The sequence below is a fragment of the Macaca mulatta genome, chromosome 2 (assembly GCF_049350105.2).
Source record: "Macaca mulatta isolate MMU2019108-1 chromosome 2, T2T-MMU8v2.0, whole genome shotgun sequence".
Classification (NCBI taxonomy): Eukaryota; Metazoa; Chordata; class Mammalia; order Primates; family Cercopithecidae; genus Macaca; species Macaca mulatta.
In genome coordinates, this window is record NC_133407.1 from 21,540,926 (window position 1) to 21,555,516 (window position 14,591).

Genomic DNA, 14,591 nt, shown 5'->3' on the forward strand with positions numbered 1-14,591 from the left:
TCCTGTGGAGAAATCATAAAGAGAATGACAGATGCCCTGAGGAGATCCAGCTGTCTGGTCGCCAACTATTTGGGTCTTCCCAGCCCAGGTCAGACACATGAGTGAGGAAGCCTTTGTGACTCCAGTCCCAGTCTCTGTAACTGCTTGAGAGAGACTGAATGGGAACCACCTGGCTGAGCCTAGTCTCAGTCAACCTGCTGACCAGGAGGTGTTATAATAGTAATAACAATAATAGAAATAAATGATTGCAATGGTTTTAAAGCGCTAAATTTTGGGGGTAATTTATTTCAGGTAGGCCTTTTTTTTTATTTTAAACATAGCAATGGATAACTGGAACATCTTCCTTGTGATTCTCAAATTTTCAGTAAAGTCTCATATACTCAAGAAATGCTTGCTATAAGTGGGTATATATGTAAGACAGAGACAGGGCTACATATTTTGCCTTGAAGTTGATGAATGTCATTAGGATAGTGCAGAGATGGCATACTCACATATAGGAACAGAAGGAAGACGGGGGCAAGAAGAAATTTGGTGTGGCCGGGTGTGGTGGCTCACACCTGTAATCCCAGCACTTTGGGAGGCTGAGGTGTGTGGATCACCTGAGGTCAGGAGTTCAAGACCAGCCTGATCAACATGGAGAAACTCTGTCTCTACTTAAAAAAAAAAATACAAAACAAAACAAAATTAGCCAGGTGTAGTGGTGCATTCCTGTAATCCCTGCTACTCGAGGCTGAGCTGGGAGAATCACTTGAACCTGGGAGGTGGAGGTTGCAGTGAGCAAAGATCATGCCATTGTACTCCAGCCTGGACAACAAGAATGAAATTCTGTCAGAAAGAAAGAAAGAAAGAAAGAAAGAGAGAGAGAGAGAGAGAGAGAGGGAGGGAGGGAGGGAGGGAGGGAGGAAGGAAGGAAGGAAGGAAGGAAGGAAGGAAGGAAGGAAGGAAGGAAGGAAGGAAGGAAGGAAGAGAAGGAAGAGAAGGAAGAAATCTGGCGCAAAAATTGTGTGAAAAGTATTATCCTCTTACAGGCCTTTGGGGATTCAACCAAAGGGCAAGGTCTACCTAGTCAACATCTGGATTATATTCCATGGCATTGCCTATGAATTTCAACTGAAGAGTGGCATGGGATTTACTTTATGTTTCTCAGTTCATCTGCATGATTAAAAGCTGCTTCTCTAGAGGTTCTTCTGGTTTGTTACAATACTAAATAAGAGCAAGATCATTTGAAATTCTAGGTCAAGAGGATAGCCTCTTGAAATGTATTGATCTGGGATGAATAAATCAGCTAGTTGAATTTTAATCTCCAAGATGAAGCTTAAAGGAAGGGCTTCTTATGAGCAGGCACCTTCCATATATAGCTATAACTTGATACTTACTATGTTCCAGGTATTATGTTAAAATATTTAGGTATATTATTTAATCATCAGTGCAACTATAATAAAAGATTTTAGGTGTTATAATCTGTAAGCTATACTCTATAATAACACAAATATAACATATATAATGTATAATCTATATTAAATATGACATTATATATTCTTATATATCTACACTTTAAATAAATGCACATAGAAATCTATGAAATTAACTTATTTTTAATTTTAATTTTTCTATTACTTGGATGATTATCCTGTGAAAGGTTTAAATTAAAATAACACTTAAACATATGTAGAGATATGTGCTAAAAGTGTCTTGCTGATAAAATATAAATAATACTCAAAATATGTCCTAAATAACAGTGTATTCCTCGTTGAAAAAGAACTCTGTCTCAGAAATAGCACTAGTTGGGATTGTGTCTTCCGGAGAAGAAACTATGGGTGTTTGCCAATCTGGTTCTTTAAGTATGTTTTCTAGAGACATAATCTTCCAGTCAGGTTAAGACAGTGTAATAAAATGGAGGTATGAGAGTCTTTTCAGACAACTAGATTTGAGCTTTTTCCTGTGTCTAGTTACTCGGTATGAATATGTGAGTAAAATGTTCAACCAATCTCCGTCTCATTTAGCCATATGTATTTAGCCATATCTCATTTAGCCGTATGTATCAGCCATATGTCTCATTAAAAGTAATGGCAAAAACCGCAATTACTTTTGCACCAAACTCATAAAATGGGGCGCTGCACATCTTGAAGGATTTCCACCCAGATTTAAAATGATATAATATGGGAGTGTTGCCATATAGGGGGTACTTCCATCAATGTCTCTTTTCTTCTGACACATATGTAAAATATTGGCCAGTGACTGCAGACCCCATTAAATTCTACATAAAACTCACATTTACTGAAGGTAGTTGTACTTGCAGGTATTTCGCTGTGGCTGGATCTTACCTTGTCAAGGCCGGAATCGCTATGACTCATTTTCTGGCGTTTGAAATGGAAAACTTCAGCTGAGGGATCTTTGGCTACTATAATGTTTCTTCAGTAGGGACTCTGTGAGGCAGGTCGTATAGGATGAGTTAGTTTATGAATTGTAGCATGAGGTAGATTGCATTCATGGTGCCAGGACTTCTCTCTATGAGGGACTGGGGCCATCAGTGCAACCCATGTTCTTTGGCGTGTGGCTTTGCAGTTCTGCCCACTGAGAAGGCAAGTGTATTTCTCTGCTTCTCCATTCTGAATTCAGCCATGTGACTTGCCTTAGGAGATTGGGATATTAGTAGAACTGATTGAAGCAGAGGCTTTAAAAATCTTGCCTACAGTAGGGTTTGCACTTTTGAATCCCTGCCATAGCTATGAGAAAGATATACCCAGGCCAGTCTGTTGGTTTTAGGAGGGGGATAAGAAACACATGGAGCAGAGTTACTCCCAGCCAATGTCAGCTTATGCCAGTCAACATCCAGCCTATGCAAAGACTCAAGAAATAATACATAACTCTTCTGTTAAGCCAATGAATTTTGGATGGTTTCTTACATGGCAGTATCTAACTGATACAATCCCTCTTCATTTTATAAATTTATTCCAGTTGGATGACATATAGTCACACTAGATATCAGGGAGTCCCTGATATAAATTTTCAGGACTTTCTGATCCTTTAATTTCATTTAAAAATTTATAAATTTATTCCAGTTGGATGACATATAGTCACACTAGATATCAGGGAGTCCCTGAAAATCCCTTTCAAGGATTTTCTCTTTGACCTTTCTGCTAGTATCTTCTGGTTCCTTAGCATGGTATCTTCAGATATGACTTAAAACTAAGCATGACATTTGGTCACTTGCTTTACTAAATCATTCATGCTTGCTCTCCACCGACTCTCAAGGCCATGAAAGAACAAAATTTATGGAGGTGATTATTGTATCTAATGAATTTTTCAGATGAAATTTCCCAGGAGGGTAATTGGAAATATGAATAGAAGGGACATTTTGACTTGAAAACCACCAGTATTTGCATATCTGGGAGATTTTGCCTAACTGTAGTGAAGTCAATCAGCAGAGAACAGTTCTTAAGGACTCTTATCAAGAATACTGATTTGTCATCAGTTTCTCCAGTACATCATTCATTGTTTTAATGTTTATGGTTTAGGGAAAGCAAGCAGAGTACAAGCAGATATGGTCATTCTTTTTTTTTTTTTTTTTTTTTTTTTTTTTTTTTTTTTTTTTTTTTTTGTGCGTAGCCTCTTCTTTCTTCCTAGGAATTGTCTCCCTTAACTCTTCTAAATAAATAAAATATTTTTGGGAGGCAGAAAGGAGCATTTGGAAGGCAATTACAGATAAACTCTAGATGTGAATTGATAGTGCATTTTACTTGGTAGGAAATAGCCAGGTCAGTTTCCTCCCAGTATTTTGAACTGATGTGAGTTGCATTGTTTTGACAGGCAGATTTTTTTCAGGGTTTGTTCCTAGTCACTGGAGACATACTCAGTTTCAGGGAACTGTTAAAGTTACAAGCAAATTGGACAACTTGCTTTCTCATATTCTGATCATTAGTGTACCTTCAAATGGGGGTGAAGTATGTATTATTAATCCACTACCACTATTTATGACACACCCACACATTGCTGAGTGCTGCCTGAATATCATTAATTTATGTAAAAGGTAGATTGTTGAAGGCATAAGTAGAAATTTTTAAATGAAATTAAAAGACCAGAAAGTCCTGAAAATATTTTGGTTATTTCCTAAAGTATGGTAGAACTACCACTGGAGACCACAGGAAATGATCTTCAGGGGCATATGATATGATTTCAGTTAGTACCTGGATAAGACATTAAATAACATTACCTCCTAAATGGTGTTCCCTGATTATGTTAAGTAGAAAGTTTCAGATTGATACTAGTATTTGTTTACCACTTCTGGAATGCTTGTTAATCTCTATTTTCACCAAAATGAGAGAGAACATCATCTAACTAGGATCCAGTGTAGTAGTTTAATTTATATTTATTTCTATGAATGTGTTTTCTTTGTGTCAGGTAATAATGGCAATCCCTTGCAGCTGCCAACTTTAAAAAAGCAAAAGTCATAAAGATGGCACACATAAAGGTAGTGACTAAAAATTGTGAAATGACTAATCTAGTCTCATATAGATGAAGAGTTTGCTGTCAGTAAGGGGAACACATTTTTCATGACAATAAAGCCTATGGAGGAAACTTAAAGTGATATTAATATTTATAATAAGCAATCATTCATGCTAGTGGTAAAAAAAGAACATCATCTGTTTCTGAAATTTTGCATAATTTATATGTGTCTTTATACAAGGGAATCAGCATAACATTCTGGGAATAGTATAACCTTTTATACTCAAACTAACCTGGGTTTGAATCACAGCTCTTTCAATGTGTGACAGGAGCAAGTGGATTAACCTCTCTAGGTTTTAATTTTATCAAAGTGTAATGAGAATGATATCAAACTCACTGCCATGGAGATTAAATAAGGTAATGTAAATAAGTCACTAATATAGGCCCTTGTTGAAAGCCTGAGCTAGCCTCTAGTAGCTTGCAGCTCTCTGGCTTTGGAGTGTAACTTCATGTGCTTGGGGTATTTTGATGTTCTTAGAGTCTTTTTCTTTCTTTCTTTCTTTAAAATTATACTTTAAGTTCTGGGATGTATGTGCAGAATGTGAAGGTTTGTTATATAGATATACACGTGCCATGGTGGTTTGTGGCACCCATCAACCTGTCATCTACATTAGGTATTTCTCCTAATGCTATCCCTCCCCTAGTACCCTGTCATGCTTCAACAGGCCCTGGTGTTTGATGTTCCCCTACCTGTGTCCATGGGTTCTCATTATACAACTTCCACATATGAGTGAGAATATGCAGAGTTTGGTTTTCTGTTCTGGTGTTAGTTTATTGAGAATAATGAGCTGGTTTCCAGCTTCATCCATGTCCCTGCAAAGGACATGAACTCATCCTTTTTTATGGCTGCATAGTATTCCATGGTGTATATATGCCACATTTTCTTTATCTGCCCTATCATTGATGCGCATTTGGGTTGGTTCCAAGTCTTTGCTCTTGTGAATAGTGCCAAAATAAACATACATGTGCATGTGTCTTTATAGTAGAATGATTTATAATCCTTTGGGTATATAGCCAGTAATGGGATTGCTGGGTCAAATGGTGTTTCTGGTTCTAGATCCTTGAAAAATCACCACACTGTCTTCCACAATGGTTGAACTAATTTACACTCCTACCAACAGTGTAAAAGTGTTCCTATTTCTCCACATCCTCTCCAGCCTCAGTTTTTTCCTGACTTTTTAATGATTGACATTCTAACTGGTGTGAGATGGTATCTCATTGTGGTTTTGATTTGCATTTCTCTAATGACCAGTGATGAGGCACTTTTTTTCATATGTTGGTTGGCTGCATAAATGTCGTTTTTTGAGAAGTGTCTCTTCATATCCTTTACCTACTTTTTGATGGGGTTGTTTTTTTCTTGCAAATTTGTTTCAGTTCCTTGTAAATTCTGGATATTATCAGAATAGATAGATTGCAAAAATTTTCTCCCATTCTGTAGGTTGCCTGTTCACTCTTGTGATAGTTTCTTTTGCTGTGCAGAAGCTCTTTAGTTTAATTAGATCCCATTTGTCAATTTTGGCTTTTCTTGAAATTGCTTTTGATGTTTTAGTCATGAAGTCTTTGCCCATGCCTATGTCCTGAATGATATTGCCTAGGTTTTGTTCTAGGGTTTTTATGATTTTAGGTCTTACATTTAAGTCTTTAATCCATCTTGAGTTAATTTTTGTATAAAGTGTAAGGAAGGGGTCTAGTTTCAGTTTTCTGCATATGGCTAGCTAGTTTTCCCAACACCAATTATTGAATAGGGAATGCTTTTCCCAATGCTTGTTTTTAATTAGGGTTGCTAAAGATCAGATGGTTATAGATGTGTGGTATTATTTCTGAGGCCTCTGTTCTGTTCCATTGTTCTATATATCTGTTTTGGTACCAGTATCATGCTGTTTTGTTTACTGTAGCCTTGTAGTATAGTTTGAAGTCAGGTAGTGTGATGCCTCCAGCTTTGTTCTTTTTGCTTAGGATTGTCTTGGCTATACAGGCTCTTTTTTGGTTCCATAAGAAATTTAAAGTAGTTTTCTTTTCTAATTCTGTGAAGAAAGTCAATGGTAGCTTGATGAGAATAGCATTGAATCTATAAATTACTTTGGGTAGTATGGCCATTTTCATGATACTGATTCTTCCTATCCATGAGCATGGAATGTTTTTCCATTTGTTCCTGTCATCTCTTACTTCCTTGAGCAGTGGTTTGTAGTTCTCCTTGAAGAGGACCTTCACATCCCTTGTAAGTTGTATTCCTAGGTATTTTATTCTCTTTGTAGCAATTGTGAATGGGAGTTCACTCAGATTTGGCCCTCTGTTTGTCTGTAGGAATGCTTGTGATTTTTGCACATTGATTTTATATGCTGAGACTTTGCTGAAGTTGGTTATCGGCTTAAGGAGTTTTTAGCCTGAGATGATGGAGTTTTCTAAACATACAATCAGGTCATCAGCAAACAAAGACAATTTGACTTCCTCTCTTCTTATTTGAATACCCTTTATTTCTTTCTCTTGCCTGATTGCCCTGACCAGAACTTCTAATAGTATGTCGAGTTGGAGTGGTATGAGAGGGCCTCCTTGTCTTGTGCCAGTTTTCAAAGGGAATGCTTCCAGCTTTTGCCCATTCAGTATCATGTTGGCTGTGGGTTTGTCATAAAGAGCTCTTATTATTTTGAGATAAGTTCCATCAGTACCTAGTTTATTGAGAATTTTTAGTGTGAAGGACAGTGGAATTTTATTGAAGGCCTTTTCTGCATCTATTGAGATAATCATGTGGTTTTTGTCATTAGTTCTGTTTATGTGATGGATTATGTTTATTGATTTGCATATGTTAAACCAGTCTTGCATCCCAGGGATGAAGCTGACTTGATCATGCTGGATAAGCTTTTTGGTGTGTGCTGGATTTGGTTTGCCAGTATTTTACTGAGGATTTTCACATCGATGTTCATGAGGGATACTGGCCTGAAATTTTCTTTTTTTGGTATCAGGATGATCCTGGCCTCATAAAATGAGTGAAGGAAGAGTACCTCTTTTTCTACTGTTTGGAATAGCTTCAGAAGAAATGGTACCAGCTCTTTTTGTACCTCTGGTAGAATTTGGCTGTGAATCCGTCTGGTCCTGGCTTTTTTTTTTTGGTAGGGTTTTAATTACTGCGTCATTTTGAGAATTTGTTATTGGCCTATTCAAAGACTTGACTTCTTCCTGGCTTAGTCTTGGAAGGGCATATGTGTCCAGGAATTCATCCATTTGTTCTAGATTTTCTAGTTTATTTGCATACAGGAGTTTATAGTGTTCTCTGATGGTAGTTTGTGTTTCTGTGGGATCAGTGGTGATATCCCCTTTATCATTTTTATTGTGTCAATTTTATTCTTTTCTCATTTCTTCTTTATTCATCAGGCTAGCAGTCTATTTTGTTAATCTTTTCAAAAAACCAGCTCCTGGATTCATTGATTTTTTGAAGGGTTTTTCGTGTCTCTATCTCCTTCAGTTCTGCTCTGATCTTAATTATTTCTTGTCTTCTGCTAGCTTTTGAATTTGCTCTTGCTTCTCTACTTCTTTTAATTGTGATGTTAGGGTGTTGATTTTAGATCCTTCCAGCTTTCTCCTTTGGGCATTTAGTGCTATAAATTTCCCTCTACACCAGAGATTCTGGTATGTTGTGTCTTTGTTCTTATTGATTTCAAAGAACTTATTTATTTCTGCCTTAATTTTGTTATTTACCCAGTAGTCTTTCTGTGTAGTGTAGTAGTTAAGGAAACAGACAGTATACTTCTTGGGTTGACAACCTGGCTCTACCACTTGCCAGCAAGGTGAGGTTGGTTGTTAATTAACTTTAAAATGGAAATAATAATACTCCCATATTGAATAATTATAAGGATTAAATGAGAAAATTCTTATAAGGATGATGTGCCTGACGTGGAAAAAGGCTTATTATCTATTAGTTATCAATATTGTAATGAGGCTGGTGCAAGTAGTTAAAGTGTTCAACAAATGCAGGTTGAATAAATGAATGATATTGAGCAGGCTTGTTATTTTGAACACCTGGGAACCTTGACTGTTTTCATCCCCTTCAGGCAGATCTGTAGTTGTAGCTTTGCACTTACTTATATGCTGGTGTGAGTTTTAATAGGGATGTGTGTGTGTGTATGCACATGCCAGAGGGAGAAAGAAGCAATTTAGCTACTTATTCATATAACAAATCACAAGATTCCAGCTCATTTAATAAACAGTGCAATTGTATGGCTCACATATACAAAATTATCTGAGCTTTACCTGAATTCTAAAGTGTTTAGTGAAGAATTTAAGCTTTTTAAAACAATTGCACATGCAGAATAGTCATGGTCATCATATTTACATGTCTTGTGTAAGAAATGCATTTGTAGTAGGCTCAGTCCTATCCGTTACTGCTTATTGATACATAAAACACGTGTCAAAGGAGACTAGCATGATTTCTTATATTATTGCTCTGTGGTTCCTCTGCTCCATTAGCAGTGTCCACGTGATACCCATCTGTATTTTGTTAATTAACTTTAAAATGGAAATAATACTCCCATACTGAATAATTATAAGGATTAAATGAGTACAATCGTCTACGAGCTCAGGTGGTGTCCTGTTGCTGCCTAAATTTAAAACAAAACTAAAATTTTGTCAAATTTCTGACTTTTAATACAGGGACTTATGTCAGTACTGTGTTCTGGGATATCCTACACCTGTGGCTATCAAACTTTAGCTCCATCAGTATCACCTACAAGGCTTGTTAAACATAGAGTGCTGGGCCCCCTGCCTGAATATCTAAGTTAGTATATTTAAAATGTGACCTAAGAATTTGCATTTTTTAACCTCTTCCCAGGTGATGCTGGTGCTGTTGGTCTAAAGATTACACTCTGAGAGCTATTATTCTGCACTAAAATTTTATATGGGCCAACTTAAGAGAATATTAAAAAATATTGAGCCTCTTGAACCACACTTGATACTACAAAGATTAGCACTTCACCTTGAAAGAAAAAGTAGAGTCATGCCTAAGTGAGCCTGGATGGTATTTCTGCCTGTGGATTTCCATATTCTAGAAAATCTGTTTGTCTGCAGTCTACCCTGACTCTCAATTATGATCTCAGTGGTTTTGATAGTGATGACACTGGTATATGGAACAGCCAGAACTTATAAGGGCCGAGCTCACACATCAAAGTACAAATTCATTTTCATTTCCCATCAACTTAAAAAAATGTATTCAGGGGAAATAATTTTCTCTTTCAAATGAAAACTCAGGCAGGTCTTTGACTGTTGTGTTCACTTTTATTAATAGACACGTAAACACACAGTTTGCTTGCTTTTAGTAATCAAACTATTTAGTCAAAGGTACCATTCAATTCCCTAAAGTGAACTTATAAAAGCTTTTCTCTCCACCCCCACCCCGGCTTTGGCCTGCTTCAGGGAGCAAGTCTGTGAATGAGAAAGTGTGGTTTGGTAACGTAATCTATGTTTCTCGGCCAGGTGCTTCTCCTTTTTCCTTGCCAGCTGCTGCTTGGGATTCTAGTGGAGAGGGGTGAAATAGGAAGCAAGGAGGTGGGAGGAGATGCAGAGGGCAGGATGGTTCTTACTTGAACTAGCACCTTTATCAGCTAGCTTTGTGCTCTTGGGACAAGCACTTTTTTATTATTTTATTTTATTTTACTTTATTTTATTTTATTTTATTTTATTTTAAGACAGGGTCTTGTTGCGTTACTTAAGCTGGAGTGCAGTGGCACTATCATAGCTCACTGCAACCTTGAACTCTTGGGGTCAAATGATCCTTCTGCATCAACCTCTCAAGTAGCTGGGACTACAGGCATACAATACTATGTTTGGCTAATCTCTTAGTTTTTTTTGTTTTTGTTTTTGTTTTTTGTAGAGATAGGGTTGCCCAGGCTGGTGTCAAACTACTAACCTCTAGTGAGATGTTTAAAACTAACTCTTTTGTGTGACACTTTCATTAGCTCATTGTGTAGCAAGACTAGCCGCAGACAAAACCTCTCAGTCACCGAGTTGTAGAAGGAAGGGTTTTACTCAACTGGGAGCATCAGCAAGCTACTGCCTTAAAATCCAAGCTCCCAAAGTGCACAATTTCTGTCCCTTTTAAGGGCTCACAATACTAAAGATTTCACATGAAAGGGTCGTGACTGATTTGAGCAAGCAGGGGGTACGTGACAGGGGCTGCATGCACCGGTGGTCAGAGTGAAACAGAACAGGGCAGGGAGTTCCACAATGTTCTTCTATACAATGTCTGGAATCTATGAATAACATCGGTTTCTAAATTATGAGTTGATTTTTAACTATGAGGTTTAGGCCAGGCAGGCCCAGGCCCTGTTTGGGGCCTGGTGCCGGGCTGTCTGTCTTTGGTTTTACTTCCTTGTTTTTTCTTAAAACAGGTACTGAGTATAAAACAATATAAAACAATATGGGAGGGTCTCTCTCTTTCCTCAATTGTAGTTTTTTAAATTTTCTGCTGTGTTCTACTTTTTCATAGTAACCTGGACTAGGATGAATACATCTCTATTACAGATAATTTAATGGGATTGCTTCCTCAGTGCTCCTCAGGAATGGGCCAATTTGTCTCCATATTCTTGCTACTGGGGACCCTGACCCCTGAGGACACCCTTTTGAAAAAAGTCTTACGACTCTATGCTTTGTCTCTCTTTCACTCCCTGATCCTATTCTTGATCACAGGAAGAATTCATGCATCCCTTGCCCCAGTGAACCCTGAGAGCCCTAAGAATCCCAAGCACATAGCCTTCCCTTCACACCACGAAGGCAGCTAACTGTGTTCTCACTGGCTGAATTTCCCTGGGTGGAGAGGGGAAGGAAAAGCTAATTCTCCAGCTGGAAAATATTGCATTAGTACTATACACCCTTCCCCCTAGGGGGTGGTAGACTTACAGCAGAGAAACAATTTTCTGTAAAGAAATCTCTCTGCAAGTCTTTTTCTTCCATATTCTAACTCCTTGATTTGGTCAAGAGATCTAAAAATTATAGAACCGTTTCTCAGAATTCTTTTATATATTCTTCAAGTGCTAATTTGGCAACTTGCTTTGTAGTCATATTTATTGAAACATAGGTGCCTAGTTGAAATCTCAATTTTATACTCTTTTTCTTGAGTTCGGTCTACCCACCAAAAATTCATTTTCTCACATGTAGCTATATTATCTCATTCAGAATCAACTCAGCTAAATCTAACACAATTCAACTGAAACTAATTATTAAGTTTATTCTAGGCATCTGTGCTAACACTGGTGCTACAAATACAGAAATGTATAAGTCCTCACATCAAGGTGGTTCACAGATCTAATAGGGGAAACAGTCATGTGAAAAAACAGGATCAACAAAGAAGAGTTTGCCAGAGTTTGCACAGAAAAAAAGTAGTTTAACCCTCTCTATGATAAGAAATGGAGGAAGTATTGACCCCCAAGTTGAGACTTGAATGTGAAAGTTTACCAGGTAGTGGGGGGTGGGGGGTGAAAATGTGAGATGATGGGAAAGTTACTCAGTATCCCAAGGCCTCAGTCTAGAGATTTGTAAAATATTAGTACTTATCTGAGAAGACTTTGCGAGGATTACCTAATTTGTACATGCTTGGCACAATACCCTGTGTTCAAATTGAGGTTCTCTGAGAAGCAGGCACCAAGGTAAAATTAAATATGCAAGGATCTTATTTGATTAAATGCCTTAAGAGACTACAGGGAAGAAAGTGGGTGAAACTGGATGAATCTTGAGATTGTGATGGGAATCTGACTGTCAGTGAAGCAGAGAGGGAAGGGGGATTGGATGGCAGAGTCCTAGAATTTCATACAGTCTAAGGAAGGTTCAGCAGGGCATCAAGGAGTCCTTGAGTCAAAATTGACAGAGGAGTTCTGTGTCTCTAATTAACAGCTCTCCCTTAGTATTAGCTGCAATAATGGGGGCAGTTGGGGGAAGCACGAGCTCTCTACTGTGGGCTTGAGTGCAATAGCTGGAGCCCTGCAGATGGAAGTCCCTGTAGTTGGAGGTCTGTGAGGTGCATTTTCATAACCAGCATACCTGGCCCATAAACAATATTTATTATAGTATTTATATTTCAGAAAGTAGAAAACATATGAACAAATGTGTACTGGCAGTAAAAAAGGAAAAAAAGGGAGGTTTTTTTTTTTTTTCCAGAGCAAAGCAGATAGTTTGGTATTATATTAATGTAAAGTGAGAATTTGGGAATAATGAATAATTGGGAGATAGCAGGAACCATATCCTTTGCATTAGCTAGTGTAGGTCAAACTGCTGTAACAGACCCTAAATCTACAATAGCTCAAATACAATAGGAGCTTATTTCCCACACATGTGATCAACAGGGCAGATGCCTCCATGTGGTGATTCACAGACCACGTCCTTTCTATCTCGTGGCCCTACCATCTGTCAAACCTTATGATCTGCATCCAGCTGATGAAGGAAAAACAAAGCAAGGAGGAGCCTGTGAATCACAGAAGCACCCATCACATTTACTCACTTTCCACTGATCAAACTTTGTCAACTGGCTTATCTAGATGCAAGGTGATCTAAGAAGTCAATTTCCTTCTGAACTTCTATGAATGCCCCTGATAGCAATAGCTTCAGCATACCCTTAGAATGGCCCTGTATGGCAGACACCTCTGAAGGTGTGTGTTCTGAGCCAGGGAATCCTGGTATAGTCAACCAGGAGATTTGTTCCTTGTCTATGAAGAACATCTGAGACCCCTGCCCCTAGCCCATTTCATAGAACACAGGTGATTCAGGGGATTGAGGCCCTGAGTTTTGGGTTAAATGAAGGTTGCCAGGTCAAGGTAATTAAGGGGAGGGTGTCAAATGAAAATGTTCTATCAACAGCATGCTGTTTTTCAATGGTTGCAGTTTTCCTGTCACACCCACCACCACTGGACTCTCCTGTATGTAAGTCCCTAATAGAACCCCATGTCTTGTTTCCTGGCTCTGGGTCTCTTCTTTGACCTCTTGAACCTGGCGTTTTCCCTATTGAGGTTAATAGGGTTTGACACAATAGCATCTGTCTTCAAGCTAAAACTCTATGCAAATGAAGACAAAACTTCTGGTGGTCAGTTAGCCTCCCTTTAATGTCATGAATCTCTTTTGCTGCTAAGTTACTTAAATAAATTATAGATGCTGGGAGCCACCAAAAATTCTAAGTTGTAGAATGACCTGATGATATTCACATTTTAAAGGTCATGAGGGTATCAGTGTGTCAGTGGGTTAAAAAGAATCATAAAGGCTGGGCCTGGGGCCTCTTGCCTGTAATCCCAACACTTTGAGAGGCTGAGGCAGGTGGATTGCTTGAGCCCAGGAGTTTGAGACCCCTGTCTCTACAAAACAAACAAACAAACAAAGAAAAGCCATGAAAATGCAGGCAAGGGAACCAATATTGAGATTTTTGCAGTAATTCAGGTGAGAGATAAGGATGACCTAGATAAGTGAGAATTAAGAGGAATTTGACAAGTTTTAGAGAAATTTAGGAGGCAGGCCTTGAAGACTGATTAAATATGAAGGGAATGGGAAGAGATGGTGCAAGGAACATGGCTGTGCTGCAGCAAAGCAGGCATAGGCCAAGGTAAACAGCATAGATAACTCAGCAGGATTGGGGCGCAAGCGCACAGTCCCATGTCTTAGATAATCATAGCCACATAGACACAACATAGAGAAGCTTGCCACCTGGCTTTCAGCCACTAGTGTATAAATGTAACACTGACCCTGTGAAGGCTCTGCTGAATAAAACCATGTCTCATTTACCTGCTGTCTCTTGTGTGTTCTTCCAGCTCCCTGCCCCCCAGCCACCCATTCCCCTCAGCTCTCAGCTGGGGCTGGAACCTAACCCTGAGCATGACAAATGGGTAGCTGATATTCTGGCCTGGGTGAGTGGATAAATGTGTTAGCAATCAAATTAGAAGGAAATGGAGTAGGATCCCATTCAGCTACTACTGTGCTTCTGAAAGTTTTCTTTCAAAATTCCTTTAACAACAAAACAAGGTAAATGCGTATTTTGTGAGGCTCTAATATGTAATTCGCCCTGCAAATAAAACAACTTCTTCAAGGTATTATGTTTTATTTTGAAAATTTATGCAAATTTT

At 38.4% G+C, this 14,591-nt stretch overlaps 1 protein-coding gene across 1 annotated transcript in view; it reads left to right on the forward strand.

Annotated features, from left to right (window-relative positions):
- Nucleotides 1-14,591, forward strand: part of NEK10 (NIMA related kinase 10) — a 422,123-nt gene that overhangs the window by 362,593 nt on the left and 44,939 nt on the right. The gene's annotated exons all lie outside the window — the stretch shown is intronic.